General features: G+C 40.0%; 1 long non-coding RNA gene across 8 annotated transcripts in view; it reads right to left on the bottom strand.

Moving 5' to 3' along the window:
• LOC129639356 (uncharacterized) overlaps positions 1 to 22,463 on the bottom strand; it is an 81,551-nt gene extending 59,088 nt beyond the window's left edge. For 2 of the 8 annotated variants that reach the window (XR_008708353.1, XR_008708354.1), the window contains exon 1: positions 21,034 to 22,406. This is a non-coding gene — a long non-coding RNA (uncharacterized LOC129639356). Of the gene's footprint in view, positions 1 to 21,033 lie in introns of all 8 variants that reach the window. The other 6 variants (XR_008708350.1, XR_008708352.1, XR_008708356.1 and 3 more) reach the window with 6 other exon arrangements.
• Between the last annotated feature and the right edge of the window lie 1,401 nt (positions 22,464 to 23,864).

The raw sequence follows: 23,864 nt of genomic DNA, 5'->3' as shown, positions 1-23,864 counted from the left end.
GGTTAAAAACAGTTTCACCCCATCTGCTGCCTGTGAATTGTGTGTGTAATAGAGTCCTTTGACTTACTAAAGTCTATGTTGATGTAGCTGAATTTATTTTTCTATGCTTCATGCTTTTGGTAACTTATAGTTTTAAGTCTTCCAGTCTCCTTGGTCATAGAGATATGATTCTACAATTTCTTGCCAATATTTTAACAATTCTGTAACTTAGTCTGAAGTTATTTATATGAACAATTTTTATGAATTTTTATGAGGCAATTTTTCTCATATAAAAGTAATTTTCCCAGCATGATTTACTGAATGACCCATCATTTCTCCTTTGATTTTCTACGTCACTTCCCTCATAGAACAATTTTCCATTTCTTTCTAGATTCTATGATCTATTTGTCACTTCCTGCACCAACAGCATGCTATGCTAATTACTATAGCTACACAACATGTCCTAATGTTTGGTAAGTTCCTTTCACAAATATCTTTTCTGTTCATTCACTATCCTAGAAGGATTTCAAAATCTGTTTGGTGAGTTCAATTAAAAAGCTCAGTGGGATTTTTGGTATTACAATGAATTCATAGATTAATCTGTAGAGAATTGACATCTTTAACAATACTGAGTGCTCCAACTGAGTAATGTTGCTTGTATCTGCATTTATTTAGAGTTTCATAACCTTCAATAAAGTTTATTTTTCCTTAAAGATCTTCTATATATTTTATTACAAGTGTAGTTTTAACAGGTTTGTGGTATTACCAGCTTTGTATTTGTCATACTGAATAGGATATTTTGTTTCATTGGTTATTGCTGGTATACATGCATACTATTAGTTCTTTTTATTTTTCTTATCAAGAAATCTAACTTAATTATTAATAGTTTTAAGTATGGGTTTGTTGTCTACAAATGCAAATTATCCCTGACTTATAATGGTTCAACTCAGTCTTTTAACTTCAGAATGGTATGAAAGCAAACAAACTCAGTAGAAACCTTACTTTCAGTTTTGATCTTTTCCTAGGCTAGCAAAATGCAATACCATACTGTCTCATGGGATTCCCAAGGCAAGAATACTGAAGTGGTTTGCCATTTCCTTCTCAAGTGGACCACGTTTTGTCAGAACTCGACACCATGACCCGTCCATCTTGGGTGGCCCTACACAGCATGGCTCATAGCTTCATTGAGTTAGACAAGGCTGCAGTCCATGTGATCAGATTCCACAGGACTGGAAAAGGTCAGTTTTCATTCTAATCCCAAAGAAAGGCAATGCCAAAGAATGCTCAAACTACCGCACAATTGCACTCATCTCACACGCTAGCAAAGTAATGCTCAAAATTCTCCAAGCTAGGCTTCAACAGTGTGTGAACTGTGAACTTCCAGATGTTCAAGCTGGTTTTAGAAAAGGCAGAGGAACCAGAGATCAAATTACCAACATCCGCTGGATCATCAAAAAAGCAAAAGATTTCCCTAAAAACATCTACTTCTGCTTTATTGACTATGCCAAAGCCTTTGACTGTGTGGATCACAACAAACTGTGGAAAATTCTGTAAGAGATGGGAATACCAGACCACCTGATCTGCCTCCTGAGAAATCCTGTTATAGGTCAAGAAGCAACAGTTAGAACAGGACATGGAACAACAAACTGGTTCCAAATCGGGAAAGGAGTACATCAAGGCTATATACTGTCATCCTGCCTATTTAACTTATATTCAGAGTACATTATGAGAAATGCTGGGCTGGATGAAGCACAAGCTGGAATCAAGATTGCTGTGAGAAATATCAATAACCTCAGATATGCAGATGACACCACCCTTATGGCAGAAAGTGAAGAGGAACTAAAGAGCCTCTTGATGAAAGTGAAAGAGGAGAGTGAAAAACTTGGCTTAAAACTCAACATTCAGAAAAGTAAGATCATGGCAATGGTCCCATCACTTCATGGCAAATAGATGGGGAAATAATGAAAACAGTGAGAGACTTTACTTTGGGGGGCTCCAAAATCACTGCAGATGGTGATGGCAGCCATGAAATTAAAAGATGCTTGCTTCCTTGGGAGAAAAGTTATGACCAACCTAGACAGCATATTAAAAAGCAGAGACATTACTTTGCCAACAAAGGTCCGTCAAGTCAAAGCTATGGTTTTTCCAGTAGTGATGTATGGATGTGCGAGTTGGACTATAAAGACAGCTGAGCACTGAAGAATTGATGCTTTTGAACTGTGACATTGGAGAAGACTCTTGAGAGTCCCTTGGACTGCAAGGAGATCCAACCAGTCCATCCTAAAGGAAATCAGTCCTGGGTGTTCATTGGAAGGACTGATGAAGCTGAAGCTCCAACATTTTGGCCACCTGATGTGCACAGCTGACTCATTTGAAAAGACCCTGATGCTGGGAAAGATTGAGGGCAGGAGGAGAAGGGGACGACAGAGGATGAGATAGTTGGATGCCATCACCGACTCAATGGACATGGGTTTGGGTGGACTCCAGGTGTTGGTGATGGACAGGGAGGCCTGGTGTGCTGTGGTTCATGGGGTCGCAAAGAGTCAGACATGATGAGCGACTGAACTGACTGACTGATATGCTTACTTCTAGAAAATCCCTGCTGTCCAGATTTAAGTTCATTGAAAAATTTCTCTTCTGAATAATTTAGATTTCTGTTGTCACTATGGTTATAACCCATTTTTTAATTCCAACGATTTTTCTGATTTTCTTTATCAATCTTGCCTAAGATTCACCTGTATCATTTTTTCTCAATATTTAGCTTTTGGTTGTATACATCTAAAATGACTTTTAAAATCCATTTATCTTTATTTACTTCCTTGCTTTGGCTTTACTCTTTTTCTTTTACCAGTTTCTACACTGTATCTTAAACCCTTCCATTATTTATGAAAGACCATGAACTTCCTTCTCAGTTTCTTTGGCTGTATTCCATAAGTTATGAAATATAGGGCTTCTATTATTACCCTTCTAAATACTTGATTTACAGGAGCAATATTTACTGAAGTTAATTAGAAATGAAGATGGTTTTGTTTTCAGATGTATCTGCTATTTTTTTTTTTTGAGCTGTAAAACAGTCTATCAGATACCACTTTTAGGAATTTGTTCAGACTTAGATTTTAGCCTTGCGTATCATCTGTTTATCAGAGTACCCTATGTGCACTCTGAAGAATGCATCTTTGTTGGATACAAAATTCTGTTGTATATGTTGAGGCTGTGCTGTAAGATGTACTTAAGTTTATGATTGCTGAATTTCATGAATTAGTGCTATAAGTTCTAAATGTCCCCGTTTGTGCCCGTTGATGTTTTTGTTCTCGTAATCATATTTTATCCGATTAATCTCACTAAGGCAGTTTTCTTTGGATTAATATTTTCCTGCTATATTTTAAATACTGTAGTTTAATCCTACCCTTATTTTTACATCTTCTCTTGTAAACTTCATATAATTGCATTTTATATTTTTGAGACTCTTAACTGAGGATCTTACTCGACTTGCATTTTTGAGATTACTATATTTGAACTCAATTGTACCACTGAATTCTTTTTTTTTTTTTTTAGGATTTCTAAAACTGCTTAGTTGATATATGATTGATTTTTCTTATTTTTTTATTTTTTAAATTATGAAAGTATGTTAACACATTTACAGGAGACTTGGAAAATATAGAACAAAGTTACATACCATTCCACTATATATTACAATTATTTTTAGTAGATAAATTTTTAGTTGGAGATGCAGTATCAAGCTCTCAAAAATTAATAGAATGAATAGACAGAAAAGTAGAAGGATATAGTAGACCTAAAAAGCACTGTGAACCAATTCAACCTAATTAAGATTTACACAATCTTCACACAATAGCCAGATACAGAATCTATTCAAGTTTCCATAGACTATAAACCAGGAGACACTAGGATATATCCACAGACATAAAACAAGGTGCAAAAATTTCATGGTCTAAAGATACTGAAATCATACGGAGGCAGTTCTCTGAGCACTGTGGAATTATATTAGAAATGAATATCAAAGTATATTAGAAAATAACCCACATAGTTTCAAGTGCAATGTGACATTTACCAAGAGAGATCTTTAACTTAGCCATTGAAAGCCTCAATAAAGCTAAAAGATTGAAAAAACAAAGAGGGTGATTGCAGAGAAGAAAGCATTTAAATGAGAATTTAATATCAAAATAAGAAATTAATATCAAAGATACATAAAAAAACACATGTATCTGGAAATTAAATGTCCACTTTTAAATAATGGGTGTATCTAAGAAGCTGTAACAAGGAAAATTAGAAAATATTTGTAACAAAATAAAAATGAAGATTGGGTCATTTATTTTTCTGGAGTTGAGCTGTAGGAGTTGCTTGTATATTCTCGAGATTAGTTGTTTGTCAGTGGCTTCATTTGCTATTATCTTCTCCCATTCTGAAGGCTGTCTTTGCACCTTGCTAATAGTTTCCTTTGATGTGCAGAAGCTTTTAAGGTTAATTAGGTCCCATTTGTTTATTTTTGCTTTTATTTCCAATATTCTGGGAGGTGGGTCATAGAGGATCCTGCTGTGATGTATGTCAGAGAGTGTTTTGCCTATGTTCTCCTCTAGGAGTTTTATAGTTTCTGGTCTTACGTTGAGATCTTTAATCCATTTTGAGTTTATTTTTGTGTATGGTGTTAGAAAGTGTTCTAGTTTCATTCTTTTACAAGTGGTTGACCAGATTTCCCAGCACCACTTGTTAAAGAGATTGTCTTTAATCCACTGTATAGTCTTGCCTCCTTTGTCAAAGATAAGGTGTCCATATGTGCGTGGACTTATCTCTGGGCTTTCTATTTTGTTCCATTGATCTATATTTCTGTCTTTGTGCCAGTACCATACTGTCTTGATCAATACAGTATACTAACACATATATATGGAATTTATATGGTAACAATAACCCTGTGTACGAGACAGCAAAAGAGACACTGATGTACAGAAGTCTTATGGACTCTGTGAGAGAGGGAGAGGGTGGGAAGATTTGGGAGAATGGCATTGAAACATGTAAAATATCATGTATGAAACGAGTTGCCGGTCCAGGTTCGATGCACGATATTGGATGCTCGGGGCTGGTGCACTGGGACGACCCAGAGGGATAGAATGGGGAGGGAGGAGGGTTCAGGATGGGGAACACATGTATACCTGTGGTGGATTCATTTTGATATTTGGCAAAACTAATACAATTATGTAAAGTTTAAAAATAAAATTAAATTAAATTTAAAAAATAAAATAAATAAATAAATAAAATGACAATACTCCCCAAATCGATCTATAAATTCAAAAAAAAAAATGAAGAGAATTTATTAGAATTTGTTGCATACAGCTAAAGCTGCTCAATCCAACTAAATATAATGTGTAATCTTGAATAAGGTGTGAAAACAATAATGGACACTAGCATATAATTTTGTGAAATTTGAACAAAATCTGTACTTTAGTTAATAACACCGTATCACGTTAATTTTCTCTGTTTTTTTTTTAACATAGTATATTTCTTTATATTCTCAGAATTGGATTAGAAGTTTCAAGCCTCATTCAATTTTTTTAATCACTAAGAAACTTTCTAGACTCCTAGCAGTAATACTAACTGCCAGAATAAATGGAACTATATCACAGTTTTGAGTGAATATAAATTAGAAATCTAGCATTCTATTCATATTAAGCCAAACAAATTGTACCATCTTATTTAATTTGCTCTGTTTTCCCTTTATTTTTATTATCCTGCCTTCACTTGAATTGACCCCATTTTTTCATGTTTTCCTCCTTCATGATAGCTAATAGCCACAGTCCATTTGCTTACTTTTAGTGGTGACCCTTACAGTTTTAAAAAGTACATACTTGAATTTGCTTTTCTACCAAATATTAAGTTCAACACTATTTCTGCACCACAAGGCAAGAAATTTAACCATACTTTTCCTTTGCATTCCACTGGGATTCAAAGATTTATTGTTGTTTTGTTGGCAATTATTCCTTTGTAGATAATGTCTGATGTCTTTCCCTCTCTCTGGTAGCTTTTGTGCTTTTTCATCTGAGATTTTCTTAAGTTTTATTTCAATGGGTGTGGATAATTTTTAAAGTCCTTCTCAAAACTGAAAATGTTCCTAAGAATCGTATCCTTCAGTTCTTTCTTCAACTATTACTCCCTATACCAGTTCTGCTTTTGGAAAACCTGTGGTAAGTTAGAATTTATTCTCCATCTCTTTATTACTGTGTTGTATTTGGTCTATTGGTTACCCCCACACTGGTTATGCAAGTCCTTACAGTGGCCTCCTCTAGGTGACTCAGTTTGGGGCTTATATTTGACCTAATTCCACTTATTGTGGTGCATACAAAAATCAGCTTCAGAATTGAAAAAAAAATTTTTCCCAAATACTCGAGGATTTTCATGGTAAGAGAAGGCATGATTTATTCAAGCAGCACAAACTAAGAAGTGATCTTGGGTGCAGATGGTGAACAGAACACTAAATTTTCATTTATCAAAAATTATAAAATATCTCTACCTGTCTCTATCAGTCACAGAAAAGAGTTCACCTATAAATGCTTCAAAACATAAAAGTCAGTCATTACATGAATACAAATTCTGTCTGTGAAAAGTGCATTTTGCAAATCTTCATCCATTGCTTTGGGAACCATTATCTTTCCAATCTGTCATCATGCATATCCTTATCTTAAAGGCAATTTCCTTCAATATGAGAATTAACACTTGCCAAATGTCAATGCAATCATGTCCTGAAAACACCCATCTCAGAAAACAGTTTTATGTGCTTTATTGTGCGTGACGTGTTTTTCACTCTTTTTTAAAGAGAGCTGCTGCTGCTGCTGCTAAGTCGCTTCAGTCGTGTCCGACTCTGTGCGACCCCATAGATGGCAGCCCACAAGGCTTCCCTGTCCCCGGGATTCTCCAGGCAAGAACACTGGACTGGGCTGCCATTTCCTTCTCCATTAAAGAGAGCAGCGAGGCTTAAAACAATCACAGTCACGTGAATATAGCAAAAGCCTTTAAACTAAGTTGACTTGAGCATAACGAAGTAGAGTCTTCGAGGGGTTAACTTTACAACATGAGAGTTCTAATTGTTAAAACATCTCATTTTTATTAAAATTTAGTTCTTTTAGTTTTAAAAAAAGAAGGTTCTAATCACTGTTGGATCAAGATTAACTCACTCTCAGCCATATTAAGAGGGCTCACTCTTGCAAAAGTTTATAGGTTGCAGTGTGCTTTCATACTTACTAAGGCATTTAATCTTGCCAAAAAGCCTGTATTGTTTTGCTGAGATTAAGTGAGGTTAAGTGACCTGTGCAGCCACACAGCTAGTCATTGGCTGAACCAAGACTACCATTTATGCCACTCAACCCTAGGTGTTTGCTGCCTCTAAGTCCGGCTCCTTAAGTTACCTCAGTGAAAAAGAAAAAAAGAAAAAAAACCAATGCAGCAGACAAGATCTGTGAGATTCACTTAATGGCCCTTAGGTTTACAGTTTGCTTTAAGACTGCACTACCACAAAACATCTAGATTTTGTTATAATCAGATCTGATCTGTATTTAAACAGACAAGCTATGGTTCACGACTTAAGAGATATTCTACCCCAATGAGGTAACTTTGTTGAAGTATCAGCAACAATCAAAACTCAGTTCTAGAACATTTCTATCCCTTCAATAAAATGTCTTGCCCATTGACACTTATTCCCTTCACTTCCCCCACCTCCATGCCTAGCCAACTACTTGCCTACTTTCTGTGTGTGTGTGTGTTCAGTCATGTCCAACTCTTTGCGACCCCATGGACTGTAGCCCACCAGGTTCCTCTGTCCATGGGATTCTCCAGGCAAGAATACTGGAGTGGATTGCCATTTCCTACTCCAGGGGATCTTCCCAACCCAGGGATGGAACCCACCTCTCTAGTGTCTCCTGCATTGGCAGGTGATTCTTTACCACTGCACCACCTGGGAGGTCCCTATCTTCTATAGATTTACCTTTTTCTGGACATTTCATATAAACAGAATTATATAATAAAATGTGGCCTTTTATGTCTGGCTTCTCTTAAAATAATGTTTGGGGTTTATCCATGTTTTAGGGATTCCCTGATAGCTCAGTTGGTAAAGAATCTGCCTGCAATGCAGGAGACCCTGGTTCAATTCCTGGGCTGGGAAGATCCTCTGGGAAAGGGATAGGCTACCCACTCCAGTATTCCTGGGCTTCCCTGGTGGCTCAGCTGGTAAAGAATCCGCCTGCAATGCCAGAGACCTGGATTCAATCCCTGGGTTGGGAAGATCCCTTGGAGAAGGGAAAGGCTACCCACTCCAGTATTCTGGCCTGGAGAATTCCATGGACTATATAGTCCATGGGGTTGCAAAGAGTCGGACACAACTGAGCAATTTTCATCACTTACTCATGTTTTAAAATGGAACAAACTGACACATGCTAATTTTTTAATAGTATGTCATAGTGTTAAAATACCTCATTTAACTATTCCCCAGTTTGCGAACACTTGGGTTGCTTCCACAATTTTGCAACTCAATTTTACTGCAGTTTGGTAACATATGGTCCATGTTCTAGGTCTTCTCTAGAACGCCAACTTTGTGAATGGCTAAGTGTGCCTGTAGAACACCAAACCTGATGTCTTGGCTCTTTCTGCTATCTCTGACTCTCCTCACCCCCCAATCCAATGGGTTACAACAAAGCCAGCTTTTAAGGATCATAAAGGCCATTATACAACTATCTTGATTCTTTGCAAGCAAATAGGGTCATTTAAGGCATTTCTGTAGCCTCTAAGACTGTGGTTATGACCATGCAACTCAATTTTACTAAAAGGCATTGAATTGTGCACTTAAAATGGGTAAATCTTATAGTATATAGATTATCTCAGCAAATTCAAAAGTGAAGGTTAGGGATGGCAGATGACAAAACTAGGGTTTAGGAACCTAACTAAGGTTTAAGTTGTCAACCTGAACAGACACCACATCCAAGGCCCACAGACCATCCTGAAAGAGTCATTCAGGAGTTCATTAGTTGCTGGGTAATCTTGCCGGCATAAACTAAGTATCTGCTCAGAGCTCTGGACACTCACATGCCAAGCCTTCACTTCTCCCATATTGTCCAAATCCACACAACAGAAATAAAAGGGCAACAGCATACAAGGTTAAAAGCACAAGCTTTGAACTCTGTCAGAACTACTTTCAAATTCTGTATTTTGCTACATTTTGAGCAAAGTAAGTTACCCAAAGTTAGGGCCAATTTAACTAATAAAAAATATGATAACCAACTACATTTGAATTTCAGATAAATCATTTGTATATATCTGTCACATGCAGTACTTGAGGCATACTTATATGGTACCATACTTGATACATTCTTTTAAAAATTTATTGACATTGCTTGCTGTATATCTGAAATGTAAATATAACAAGGTGCCCTTTATTTTATCCAAAAACACAATGAAACTTGCATATCCCCTTAGTAATATGAGATTGTGAGTAACCCAAATTATAGGATTGTGAGATTATATAAACTAGCAAGTGATCTCAAAGAATTAGCCTGTCATATAGTGGTGCTTTGCCCTGACTAACTCTTTAGAAGCTCAGTCATCCTGTGAGTGTGCAGCCTCAGCCTGAACAACAGCTGGCTTTGATGGGATATTAACAAATCACTCAAGTCTTGGTTAACTTCATCTCCTAATGGATGTAACCCTACCACAAACCACCTGTATACCACAACTAGTCATCCATAATGGACCGAGTCCTGAGTATTTCACAAGGCTTCCCTGGTGGCTCAGATGGTAAAGAATCTGCCTATAATGAAGGAGGCCCAGGTTTGATCCCTAGGTCAGGAAGATCCCCTGGAGAAGGGAATGGCTACCTACTCCAGTACTCTTGCCTGGGAAATCCCATGGACAGAGGAGCCTAGTGGGCTACAGTCCATGGGGTCACAAAGAGTCATACACGACTGAAGTGACTAACGCTTCCACAGTTCCTGTCAAGACACAGGATCTAGTCTGGTATGGAGGGAGAAAAGAACTACTGAGAAACACAGAAGGTGAATACAAAACCATGGAAGATGAATTCAGAAAGACAGGTAAATACATGGATAACAGCATAGAAAAATTAAAGAAGCAGTCCTTAGATACTGAGTACAGTTCTAAAACCAGAACCCTCACCTGGCATCTTTGAGGCCACCTCCCTGTTATACTTCCAGTGTTCTGTAATGCCTTCCCTTCATGGTGACACCAGCCTAAATCAAACCCATACATGCCAGGTTTTAGCCACTGTAACTGAACCATCACTCCTAGGCAGTAGAATAGCAACAATTCAAGGCTATATTTATTTACCTGTCTGGACAGTAAAAGCCTCAGTCAAGGCATCAAATCATTCAATAAATTTTATAACTTTCTGATTCTAAAAGCAATAAAAAAGTACAGTAAATGGAGATGACAAGACAGAGGACCCCAATCGTACTACCCAATAACAACCTCTAAGAGAAAAAAAATGCTCCATGGGGTTTTATACAACTAGGGTCAGGCTCTACTTTTCTGTCTTCCTTTTTTTATAATAACATGATTATTTTCCCAAATATTTTCAAAATATGACTTAATGAGTACCCAATACTCCATAGGGTACTATAGGACAATTGTTCTATTTGTTGCTCACTTCTCATTATTATCTATAATAACAAAGCCAGTCATGTACAGATACTTTCATTGGTATTAATAGAATTTCCTTTATAACAAGTTCTTGGGAAGGGAGTAGATAGGATGACTGGCAGATTTCTTTCTAGGTACATTCTACTAATTTACATTCCAAGTAGTACTCAGAACACACAGAAGGCATATATTCTAGGTCCTACACTCCCTACCATAAAACTTCTTCACATTTTAAGGGGAAAATAGTTTATGGTTATTTTTAAAGTATAATTGATTGCTCTTTACCCCTGCCCCCAGAATAGCCTTTAGACTAGCTGAGAGGAGGGACAACTATGACTTGAAAAGCTTGAGGCAAATGTCTGCTCTCCATCATCTGGTGGCCTACAGAGTCCTGTGAACACCAAATAAAACTTAGGTAAACTTATCATTGGACTTAGTCTCTGAAATTCAAAGCAGACATATCATTAGGAGTCTGAGAGTATGGCCAACTATGTGCTCAGATACTGGAGCTCCAAGAATCTATCACCAGATGGCCCATTCCCACTGGGCTCTGTCCATTGGAGGATGGGCTATAGGTAAACCTGAACAGCATGGAGCTCAGAAAGTTTTAAGCCTGAGAGGCTTAGAGAATGAAAGGAGTCAAAACCCATAGTTTAGTCATAGAAGAAACTAGTTCGGGCGAGGAAGCATTTTGGGAGTTTTGTTGGTTTGGAGTGGCAAAGCAGCAGGCATATTTCAGTCTCCAACTAATTTATTGTATATGACCAACCAAACTATAGACAGACGTAGATTTGTTTGAAGGACAAGATAAAGAATCTTCTAGAATGACAAGGAACAGGTGATTTTACTTAATGAAGACTTGTTTAAAAAGTCTTAAGAACCAAAAAAATTAAAGCATGAAACATGGGTCCTAAAAATTAGAGGAGGCCTTGGAACAGGATAAACCCTTTGTTAGAAAGTATAATCAACTACTTAGATGATGTCTGAGCTTTTAGAATAAGGGAAATTCAATACCAAAACACTAACACTGGGATACAGTAGCTCAGAAGTCAAAGGAAGACAGTAAATACTGAAAAACACCTTATGATTGATCCGAACACCTTTGGGAAGCATATAGCTATCACATGTAGTCACACAGTACTCTCCAGTAAGGCTGGCTCAAGGCGACCAGAAGACTTTCAAGATCAGCTACACAATTCTATACAGCACCAGACACAGCACACACAGTTGTGTGACATCAAGATAGAACATACAGATCCTGGTGGCCCTAGCCAGCTAGTAGTTCTGCCTGACGGAGAAGAGTTTTAGGTACATACTTTCTAAACTTAGGGTTCTACCCTCTACCAGTCTGAAGTATTCAGCCTATTTTTTTAATGGAGATTTTAAAACTTCTCTGTACCTTGTAAATTGAGTGTCAAGAGTTGTAAAAAGTATGATCTCTTGGCCAATGATTTAAGAAATGCATACTATCACCCACTTATGCTGACATGTGTGGGTTTGAGTGTTCGAGTTCTTAAGGACAAGTAAATGTGTGTGTGTTAGTCACTCAGTCATGTACGACTCTTTGCAGCTGTGGACTGTGGCCAACTAGCTCCTCTGTCCATGAAATTCTCCAGGCCAGAATACTGGAGTGGGCAGCTATGCCCTTCTCCAGGGACTCCTCCCAACCCAGGGATCAAACCTGGGTCTCCTGCATTGCAGGTAGATTCTTTACTAAGCCACAAAGGAAGCCAAGGATACGTAGGGAAGGGTTCAAATCTTGAGCCAGTAACTTTTGAAGAGTTATTGGACTTTAACATGTTTCTGCTGCATATTCTGGAGATTTCCATATTATTTAACAACATTTAACAGAAATGTGAAAATGATTAATCTTTTTCCCTTTTCAGGCTACAGGGTCCTAGAGCAGCACAGACAAGGCAACAGGAGAAGCAAGGGTATTATTTACCTTTTAATGTATCTTTCATCCAGTTGAAGTTTGTATTTTGCTTTCTCCTTACCCCTTACCTCCCTCTTTTGCTTTCAGTGTTTTGGAATAATGAGTCAACATTATTGCAAGAGAAAAGCAGCAGGGCCTACAATTTAGACTCAGTCATTCACTAGATTTACTCACTGTTGTTCAGTGGTGTTCACTCTTCACTTTCCTAGGCTTGAGATAGTGTCATAGATTTGTATTAATACCATATGCCATTAGTATCCGTGGGTTACATTATTTCATTTTAATGTAACTGCTAGCAGAAAAAGCAGGAGCCAATGAGTACCCAATATAGAATATACATATGTAGATCCATTTCTGCACCAAGCTTGGAGCAGAACCCTGAGTTCTATTTTAATGTTCATTAAAATCTCTGTTGTTGGATCATTATCTGTTGCTTAAGACATAAGTAAAGCCAAGTTGGGAAACTGGATCAAAAGCCTCTGAAACAATAGCAATTTCACAGTGATAAATGGTTGTCAGTAGTCAATAAACTGACTGTTTAATTCCTTGCTCAATTTGTCATAGTGTAGAAGTGATAATGGCTTCTCAAGTGGCTCAGTGGTCAAGAATCTGCCTGCAATGAAGGAGACACAGGAGATGTGGTTTCGATCCCTGGGTCGGGAAGATCCCTGGAATAGGAAGTGGCAGCCCCCTCCAGTATTCTTGCTGGAGAATCCCCATGGACAGAGGAGCCTGGTGAGCTGCAGTCCATGGGTCACAAAGAGTTGGACACGACTGAGCACTCATGCACACACTGTGAAGTCAAAATTAGGTCTTTATAGGCCAAATTCAACCTAAATAGGTACTGAAAACATCTGACAACTTTTCAAAATGCTTGTTGCATCACGCTAAGGCATAGGGGAGGGGTATCCTAGCTTTGACTTCTGAAAGCCTGTTAGCTCCAGGCTATCCTTTTCTGGGCTACCAGTCTGCTGGGCCTCCTGGCTGCTGCACTCTCAACAGAGCACATGCGCTCACACTGACTGACCACAGTCTTCACTCTCCAACCATCACTCCTTCCCCATTCCCCTTATTTATGTATCACTTGGTCACCACCATAGGTATCTGAAGTAGCTACTCACTGTCCTAGGCAGACAGGGCCGCAAGCTTCCTGCTTCTCCAATACAAGGGGACTTTTAGCCCTTAAGAGCTTCCTACCAAGACAATGGGGCTAGATGACACCTTAAGCCTAAGATTTACAAAGTACCAGTCAACAGATCACCCTGCACTCCACCTACCTGTCTGGCTGAGACAAGAAATCGAACTCCCAGGTTTAGAACAAGTACAGAGAAAAAAAGAAGGGGCCAGAAAGGTGAGGAAACCAGCCCAAGGTCACACAGCTATTCAACAGGCTGTTTTGGTCTAGGATCTAGGTTTATTACTTTGGGAATCTACTCAGAGGGCCATAAGGCAGTGAGAAATCTTTCCAAAATGTATTAGAATGGTTGCTCAGAGGATTCATGGCTTATTAGGGAGACCATTTGCCCCACCATGGAGTGTTCTGCAGCATTCAATCCCATCTCATTGGCGAGCTCCCACTGGGGTACAACAGGTTACATAGCAAGGTGAAGAAACCAGTTGGGAGGAAAACGTCTAAGAGACTGAAGTTTGGTATTTGTCACTTTTGTTTTTATTTTTTACTTTCGGTTCCAACAAAGGGATTCAAGATGTGAGCAACAAATCAAGCAAACATCTGGTGGTTGGGTTGTCTACTGATGCTTTCACCTAGCCCCCCGGATGTTAAAAGGGGAGACTCCTAAGGTTGGGCATAAAGAAGCCTCTTTATTTTCCACAATCAAAATTGCCTTTATCCAGAAAGACATCTAAGCCATGAGGCCTTCAGAGTAAGGGATAAATCCAGTCTAGGCTGACAGCAGGGTCACCTCGGCCATTTCTTCCTTTACCTTACAGAAGATAGGTAGGGGAAAAGGAAAGGTGACAATCTTGATTGATGGGATGCCACTAAACATGAGAGGATAATCACACTACAGAAAATGATGTAGTGGAAGCAGCCTACTGCTCTGTTACTCCAACTTGGTCCACAGGCCAACATTAGTATTACCCGGGAACTTGCTGGAAATGCAAATTTTCAGACCCTACCCCAGATCCACACAGAGGATGGGGTCTTGGAGTTAAGTTCAAAGAGCCCTTCACACGATACTTATGCATAACCTGAAGAATTAGAAGCACTAACCAAACATCTCAATAGCAGGCACATTAAAATACATAGGACTTCAGAACACTTGGAAGACCCCCATCTGGTCCCTGGGTGACATTTGGTCTTCTTCTATCTGTACAGGGTTCTGGCACCCACACAAGCCAGGCAAGTTCACTGGCAAAATAGATCCCATACAGGAAGACCCTGCTCATGAAAAAGGATGTTATATATCTAAGAATTGTTTAAAAAAAAAACAAAACTCAACACTTCAGTCTCCTTTCAAACTGAAACCTTCACCTGGAGGATCTCAGCTTAAAAAAGACATTAATAGTCCCTTTCAGCCCAGTTGCTACCAAAATCTTGAGATTCTGTAACAGGTCCTTCTAAGGTTTAAGATCACAGATAAGGCTCAACTTTGACTCAGCCTTAGTCTATCTCCCTCATCACCATGGTTCAAGCTCATTGATTGCCTGAAGACCCGAGTTTAGATGGTAAGGCTGCACTTGGATTTTTATGTAAGTCTATAAGTAGCCATATTTTTTCCTTTTTTAAATTTATTTATTTTAATTAGAGGCTAATTACTTTACAATATTGTATTGGTAGCCATATTTTAAAAGGCTACATACAATCATGAAAATACTAATTAACGGAGAACTCCTGGTAAAGTCCCTATTATTATATAAGGGACACCTAAAGAATGCCATTATCTGCAGGGATATCTAATTTTAATTCTTCTATTTACAAGAAATTGAGGCCCACAGAAATATGCCTACTTGCCATAAGACAGACCTCAACAGCAGCCTAAGTGTAGAATCTAGCCTTGCTGACCACCAGTGGCCCCACACATCTCAGTGATTTTTTTTAGTGCAGACAATTGTATAACAATTATAATAACGTTCTACAGTAAATTTAATTGTCAACACCTGTGATCAGGAAGATTATCACCTTTCCTGATAGTTCAGTTGGTAAAGAATCCACCTGCAATGCAGGAGACCCTGGTTTAATTCCTGGGTCGGGAAGATCCTCTTGAGAAGGGATAGGCTACCCACTCCAGTATACTTGGGCTTCCCTTGTGGCTCAGCTGGTAAAGAATCTGCCTGCAATGTGGGAGACCTGGGTTCAATCCCTGGGTTGGGAAGATCCCCTGGAGAAGGGAAAGGTTACCCACTCCAGTATTCTGGCCTGAAGAATTCCATGGACTGTATAGTCCATGGGGTTGTAAAGAGTCAGACACGACTGAGCAACTTTCACTTCCACTTTCTTATTTCACATCCTAAAAGATGATGCTGTGAAAGTGCTTCACTCAATATCCCAGCAAATTTAGAAAACTCAGCAGTGGCCACAGGACTAGAAAAGGTCAGTTTTCATTTCAATCCCAAAGAAAGGCAGTGCCAAAGAAAATTCAAACTACCACACAATTGCACTCATTTCACATGCTAGCAAAGTAATGCTCAAAATTCTCCAAGCTACGCTTCAACAGTATGTGAACTGAGAACTTCCAGATGTTCAGGCTGGATTTAGAAATGGCAGAGGAACCAGAGATCAAATTGCCAACATCTGTTGGATCATAGAAAAAGCAAGAGAATTCCAGAAAAACATCTGCTTAATTGACTACACTAAAGCCTTTGACTGTGTGGATCACAACAAACTGTGGAAAATTATTAGAGCGATGGGAATACCAGACCACCCTACCTGCCTCCTGAGAAACCTGTACACAGGTCAAGAAGCAACAGTTAGGACCAAACATGGAACAACAGGCTGGTTCCAAATTGGGAAAGGAGTACATCAAGGCTGTATATTGTCACCCTGCCTATTTAACTTATATGCAGAGTACATCATGCAAAATACCAGGCTAGATGAAGCACAAGCTGGAATCAAGATTGTTGGGAGAAATATTAATAACTTCAGATATGCAGATGACACTACCCTTATGGCAGAAAGCAAAGAGGAACTAAAGAGCCTCTTGATGAAGGTGAAAGAGGAGAGTGAAAAAGCTGGCTTAAAACTCAACATTTAGAAAACTAAGTTCATGGCATCTGGTCCCATCACTTGATGGCAAATAGATGGGGAAACAATGGAAACAGTGAGAGACTATTTTCTTGGGCTCCAAAATCACTGCAGAAGGTAACTGCAGCCATGAAATTAAAAGATGCTTGCTCTTTGGAAGAAAGGTTATGACAAACCTAGACTGCTTATTAAAAAGCAAAGACATTACTTTGCCAACAAAGATCCATATAGTCAATGCTATGGTTTTTCCATAGTCACATATGGATGTGAGATTTGGACCATAACAAAGACTGAGTGTCAAAGAATTGATGCTTTTGAATTGTGGTGTTGGAGAAGACTCTTGAGAGTCCCTTGGACTGCAAGGAGATCACACCAGTCAATCCTAAAGGAAATAAGCCCTGAATATTCATTGGAAGGACGGAAGCTGAAGCTCCAACCCTGTGGCCACCTAATGCAAAGAGTCAACTCATCAGAAAAGACCCTGTTGCTGAGAAAGATGGAAGGTAGGAGGAGAAGGGGACAACAGAGGACGAGATGCTTGGATGGCATCACCAACTCAATGGACATGAGTTTGAGCGAGCTCTGGGAGATGGTGAAGGGCGGGGAAGCCTGGCGTGCTGCAGTCTATAGAGTCTCAAAGAGTCAGACATGACTGAGCAACAACAGCACCTGTGATTTGAGCGTGCATGCTCCATCCTGCCCAGATACTGGCCAACCAAGAAATATAATACATTAAATACCCAACCCTCCAACCAATCAGGTCTAAATTAGCCTTGTTGCTCTTACCACGGGAATTCAAAGAACCTAAATAGCTCTGAGGTCTATATTCCTCTAATTTTAATAAGCATAATAGCAACTACCATTTGATTAAGCATCTCTTATTTGAAACCTTCTATACCAGCAGTTCCCAACCTTTTTGGCACCACGGACCAGTTTCATGGAAGACAATTTTTCCACAAACCTGGGTGGGGGATGGTTGGGATAGATTCAAGTGCATTACATTTATTGTCCATTTTATTTCTATTATTATTACATTAGCTCCACCTCAGATCTTCAGGCATTAGATCCCAGAGGTGGAGGACCCATGCTCCCTAAGACCCTTTACATGCAGTTTCATTTGATGAGGAAGACCATCTGAGGTTTAGTTAATTAAGTCACATGGTGAGAAGAGACAGGCCTGTGATCCTAACTCGGACTGGATTTTAGAGCCCATGTTCCTTCTACTGCACTGCTTATGAATAAAGGCCTTTCCACCTGGGTCTCCAGGTTGATGTTCAACTTTCCTCCCTTTGGGGCTGGGGCCCTCATCTTGAACTGAGGCAGTCGTAACTGAGGCCCTGACATCAGGTGTGTCTTAACAGCCCTCCCCCTGCAATGGTTGTACCTGACTTCTGTTCTTTGAGTCACTGGCTGGAGTCCGGCTCCTAGAAGGAAGGGCATCTGGCAATAAGGCCAGTCACTTGTCACTGTGCAGACCACAACTGCTGGCCCCACTCACTACACAAGCTCTGAGGCAGAGTGAGTTCACCTAGCCTGATCCCCTTTCAACACTTTGCCAGTGGTTACCTACTATGGGCTAGCATTACATTAAGTACCTGAAATGTAGCATTATGATACTCATTCGCCCTGGACTTGTAGCCTGCCTCTAATCCAAGCCCACATAAGATCCTGGACAGAAAATCATGCTGAAAAAGAAAGAACAGATTTGTATTACCAGAAGAGAGGGGGTTGAGGAGAGGCGAGATTGGACGAAGGTGATCAAAAGGTACCAACTCCCAGTTATAAGATAACTAAGTACTAAGGATGCAGTGGACAACATGATAAATACAATTAACAACTCTCATATGACATACAACAGTGTTAAGACAGTAAATCCTAAGTGTTCTCATCACAAGGAAAAATTCATTCTATTTCTTTAAGTTTGTATCTATACACAATAATGGCTGTTCATTAAACTTACTGTGGTAAGCATTTCATGACATAGGTAGGTCAAATTCTGCTGTTCAGCTTAAACTTGTATAGTGCTGTATGTCAATTATATTTCAATACAACTGGAAAAAACATATTCAAGCAGTATTCCTTTGGTAGACTCACATAATTGGAAATATTTTGCCAAAGAGGCAGCCCAAGAAATAACAAATCTCATACACAGTAAGTTCCTGGGTTCCTACAGCATCATGGGTTGTTCATCATTGTTCATACTGTCAGAGGGAAACAACCAGCATAGGTTTGTAGTTATTACATCAGTAGTGGTAAGAAGCTGAAAACTAGTGACATGCTAAGATTGTGAGTCATGTTTAGTCAAGTGGTAGCATTTCATCCTATAGGAGCTGTACCATAGATCATTTCTTTCCTATATGCATAGGTAATCACCTGTGGCTCTTGTTAAAAATGTGAATTTTATCCCACTCCTGAGCATATATCCAGAAAATATGAACATTATAATTCCAAAAGACACATGCACCCCAATGTTCATAGCAGAACTATTTACAATCACCATGATGTGTAAGCAACCTAAATGCTCATCAACAACAGGTTTAAGAGGGGAATATCACTCAGCCATAAAGAAAGAATGCCATTTGCAGGTCCATGGATGAACCTGGAGCTTATCATACTAAGTGAAGTAAGCCAGACAGAGAAAGACAAAAACTATATGATGCCACTCATTTGTACAATATAAAAAGTACAAATTAACCTATAAACAGAACAGAAACAGACTCACAGAGAAAACAAACTTATGGTTATCAAAGAGGAAAGTGGGGGAGAGGGAGGGAATAATTAAGGATAGGCAATTAACAGATACAAGCTATTATATACAGGTGGCTTGTCAAGGTTTCCTGGTTAGGGAAGCTTGTGTCGATGTTCTGGTGGATGGAGCTGTATTTCTTCTCTCTGGAGTGTAATGAAATGTCCAGTAATGAGTTATGAGATGTCTATGGTTTTGGGGTGACTTTGGGCAGCCTGTATCTTGAAGCTCAGGGCTGTGTTCCTTTGTTGCTGGAGAATTTGCTTGGTATGTCTTTCCCTGGAACTTGTTGGCCCTTGTGTGGTGCTTGGTTTCAGTGTCGGTATGGAGGCGTTTGATGAGCTCCTGTTAATTAATGTTCCTTGGAGTCAGGAGTTCCCTGGAGTCAGGGTTTGGACTTAAGCCTCCTACTTCCAGTTATCGGTCTTATTTTTACAGTAGTTTCAAAACTTCTCCTTCTATACACCACCATTGATAAAACATCTACGTTAAAGATGAAAAGTTTCTCTACTGTGAGGGTCACTCAGAGAGGTTTACAGCGTTACCTCCTTTCGAAGAGTTGGGCTGCTTTTCTGGGTGCCTGATGTCCTCTGCCGGCATTCAGAAGTTGTTTTGTGGAATTTACTCGACGTTTAAATGCTCTTTTGATGAATTTGTGGGGGAGAAAGTGTTCTCCCCATCCTACTCCTCCGCCATCTTGGCTCCTCCCCCCCAAGCTATTATATATAAGATAGATTAGCAATAAAGATTTAGTGCATAGCATCGAGAATTATATTCAATATCTTATAATAACCTATAATAGAAAACAATATGAAAAAGAATATATGTAAAATTGAATCACTTTGCCTTACACCTGAAGCACAATATGGTAAATCAACTATATTTCAATAAAAAACTAAAATGTGGATTTTAATGTGCTAAGTCTGAGGTGGCACATTTCTAACCAGTTCCCCTAATGTGCTAATACAGCTGTCCCTCAGACTGTGCTTTGAAAAGCAAGCTCATAGACCTCACTGACACAAGTTTAAAAGGGACAGAAAATATTTTACTTTAAGTTATGTGTGTAGATGCACTAGAACCTTACAGTCAAGTTGCATGGTCTTACCATAAAAGTAATTGTTTATATAGGGGAAAAAAACAAGCCAGCATTGAGTCTCAGGGTGTAAGGGAGGAGGTGGTTGCGGTGTCTGGAAACACAGAGAGAAATCAAAAGGGGGAAAGAAGAAACAACAATCATAAATTAAGCAACCAGGTGGTACTCGTAAGTAAATATTCAATGTTTAAGAAAGCAAACAAGGAGGTACTCATGGAAGTCTGGCCGAGCCAACACTGAGGAACAGTGGATAAGAACCAGGCTTGACATCCCAGCTCATGGGCACAGAGGAGGCAAACCCCAAAGTCTTAACAAACAATAAGAAGAAATCAGCACAGGTAAACCAACACCACCAGTATAAGCACAGAATCAAGAATCGAGACCTAGGCAGCAGAGAGATGCCCATAAGGGGGAAAGAAAGTTACCTTCTCCCCTTCAGCTTCCAAAAGAAAGTGAGCCAGGGAAGCCCAAGTCCCCTAGTCCCACAGGAAGCAGTGTGTGCAGTGAAGAGCCCAGGAAGAGACAAAGCACGGGAGCCAGAGCGCCGAGCAAAGGCCCAAGTCTAGGCCCCTCCTTAACCCCGGTCTGAAGACCCATGGCTCTGAGCCTATGAAAGGCCTTATATGCCTTCTGGAGCAGGGCTGGCTCAACATGAGTTAAGTGGATACAGCTATGAAAACTGCCGACCAGCACTGGGCATGCTAGCAGAGCAGTGAATCTCAGTGTGATCAGTATCACCTGGGAGCCTGTTAGGACACGAATCAGCCCCACTCCAAACCTACCCAACAGGAAGCTCTGTGCTTGGAGCCCAGCAGCCTGTGTTTTAAGAAGTCCTCTAGGTGATTTTGCTTCAAGTTTAGGAAGCAGAATAGAAGATCTATGGGAAGCCCAAGTGGAACAACAAGGCCAGGTCACAGAGGAAAGTCATTATAAGCAGCCCTAATGATGGTGCTATTATAAAGCTGAAGACTAAACCCAATTTACAGTGGGGAGAAAACCCAGTAGAGAGAACATGACAGAATAATTAAGAAAACCTGCTCAGAGATCAACAAAGTTGAGCAATGAATTTCAATGGTAGTTTTACCAATGTTGAAGAATCATCTAGCCATGTGTATGATACTCATATTTTAATTGTGGTGAGAGAAACTGGGAATGTCAAGACAGGTCAACATGTAATATGTGTTTGAAAATCTGCTCTTGCTATATTTTCAAGAGACTCTCCTAAATGAAGTGCTATTTGGTGCCAATGACTGTGGAGGTATCTTCTGAGAGGGCAAGAAACAGACTTGAGAAAAACCAACATGGTGATATTGTGATTTATTAAACAAAACAAAAAGAGAAAGAATTTTGTTTTAAATATGAACATAGGTGTAAGACAAAAAAAACATGTGGAGGTTTTTTATTATAGTGATTGATTCAGAAAATATGTGTTGAACATCTACTCTGTTCAAACACTAAGAATGCAAGGCTGAATAAAACTTAATCTCTTTCAAAATACTTGCAGTATGGGGACCCCCCTAGCAGGGAGGAAAGACTCTGTGCTTCCACTGCAGAGAACACAGGTTTGATCCCTGGTCAGGGAATTAAAACCCCACATGCTACAGAAAGTGAAAGTGTTAGCCACTCAGTCGTGTCTGACTCTGCGACCCCATCGACTGTAGCCTGCCAGGCTCCTCTGTCTATGGGATTTCCCAGGCAAGAATACTGGAGTGGGTACCCATTCCCTTCTCCAAGGGGTATTCCCAACCCAGAGTTTGAACCTGGGTCTTCTGCATTGCAGGCAGACTCTTTACCATCTGAACCACCAATGAAGGCCACATGCCACAAATCATGGCTTAAAAAAATAGAAAAAAAACCCACAAAATACTTGCAGTATGGTGATAAGGGTGGGGTGGAGGAGAAAATAATAAATTAACAGTTGATAGAGCTGTGGTAGAGGTTCATCCAAGGAGCTGGGGGAGCATAGAGTTTCTCCACAAAGAATCAAAGAACTCTTTTCAAAAGGGAGGATGGCTTAGTTTCACTCTGGAGAACATTCTAGCAGAGGGAATGATGTATGAGAAGATGTCAAAACAGGAAATACCTTCTGGGAAATGATGGAGGCTGAGGATGGCTGGGGAAGAGGACACGAAGCTAGAGAACTGAACCTAGGTGCCATCTGGGTAATACTGGCTAGCCAGAGAGAACCAGGAAGGGATCAACTCTTCAGAAAGACCACTCTCTCTCAGTCATATGGTCAAGGGATTAGAGAGAGCGCTGGAAAGGAGGCTGGCAAGATCAGGAAGGGAAAGAGAGTCACGATTCAAGTGATGGACTAGAACAGAAATGCAGAAATTATGCTGTTCAAAGGGATCTAACAAAGCTGATGCACCAGGATCAATTGGGGGATGGGCCCTAGCAATCTGTAACCCATATTAGAAACAAGTTGGCAATCAATTTCATTATTTTCATGAACTAGGGATGATGCAAGGTGAGCCCTGTAATAATGTCAGTGTAACATTTTAATCTGCTCTCTGGAGTAGAAGAAATGCTCAAGAAAGCCCACATTAACTGCTGAGCATCTCTGAGCAACACATCAGAGCACACAGCAGTGAAGAACGGGAATGCCTGCCCTCACTCCTGGAGCGCAGCAGATGCTGGCAGGGGCTGAGGGGGGGTGGGTCATGTTACATACCTCACAGGCCAGGAATGGAGTCTGCATCACCTCCAGGCCAGCTTACCTGGGTTCCAGCACATCACTGATGGGAAGGAAAGGCCGGCAGGCCACAGTCGTCTTATCTTCCCTCTGACCTCAATGGGAAAGGTCTGGCAGACGTGGAAGAAGGTGACCTTTAGGATCCAGGAGACCAGTTTTCTGGCAGTAGAGACTTCCCTAAAAGGAATGAAACAAGGTAACCTTTTTCTTTCTCCCATTGCAGGATCCCTTCTTCCTTGGTGGGATTAGTATCAAGAGATGAAAGTTATGGGTGACTTTATATTAGGAGGGGAGCAGCCTGACCTTGGAAGGTTAAGCAGGGCCAGGAAGGGGTTCTCAGGAAGGGATGTCAGCTTGGGGTGTCCCTGTCCTGAGTCTTGGGGAAAAGTAAAGGTAGGGGGAAGATAAAAAGTGATTTAGTGAGATTTCTGTAAATTCTGGATCAGCTCATCAGTGAGGAAAGAAGATGGGCAGATGCACAGGACAGAAGTCTGAACCACAGCAATAAAGGGAGCATATAGCTCAGGGTCATATCTCAGCCCCTCCAGCACAGGACAAACA

This window comes from Bubalus kerabau, chromosome X (assembly GCF_029407905.1).
Source record: "Bubalus kerabau isolate K-KA32 ecotype Philippines breed swamp buffalo chromosome X, PCC_UOA_SB_1v2, whole genome shotgun sequence".
NCBI classification, from domain to species: domain Eukaryota; kingdom Metazoa; phylum Chordata; class Mammalia; order Artiodactyla; family Bovidae; genus Bubalus; species Bubalus kerabau.
This window is presented reverse-complemented; position numbering and strand designations above follow the sequence as displayed.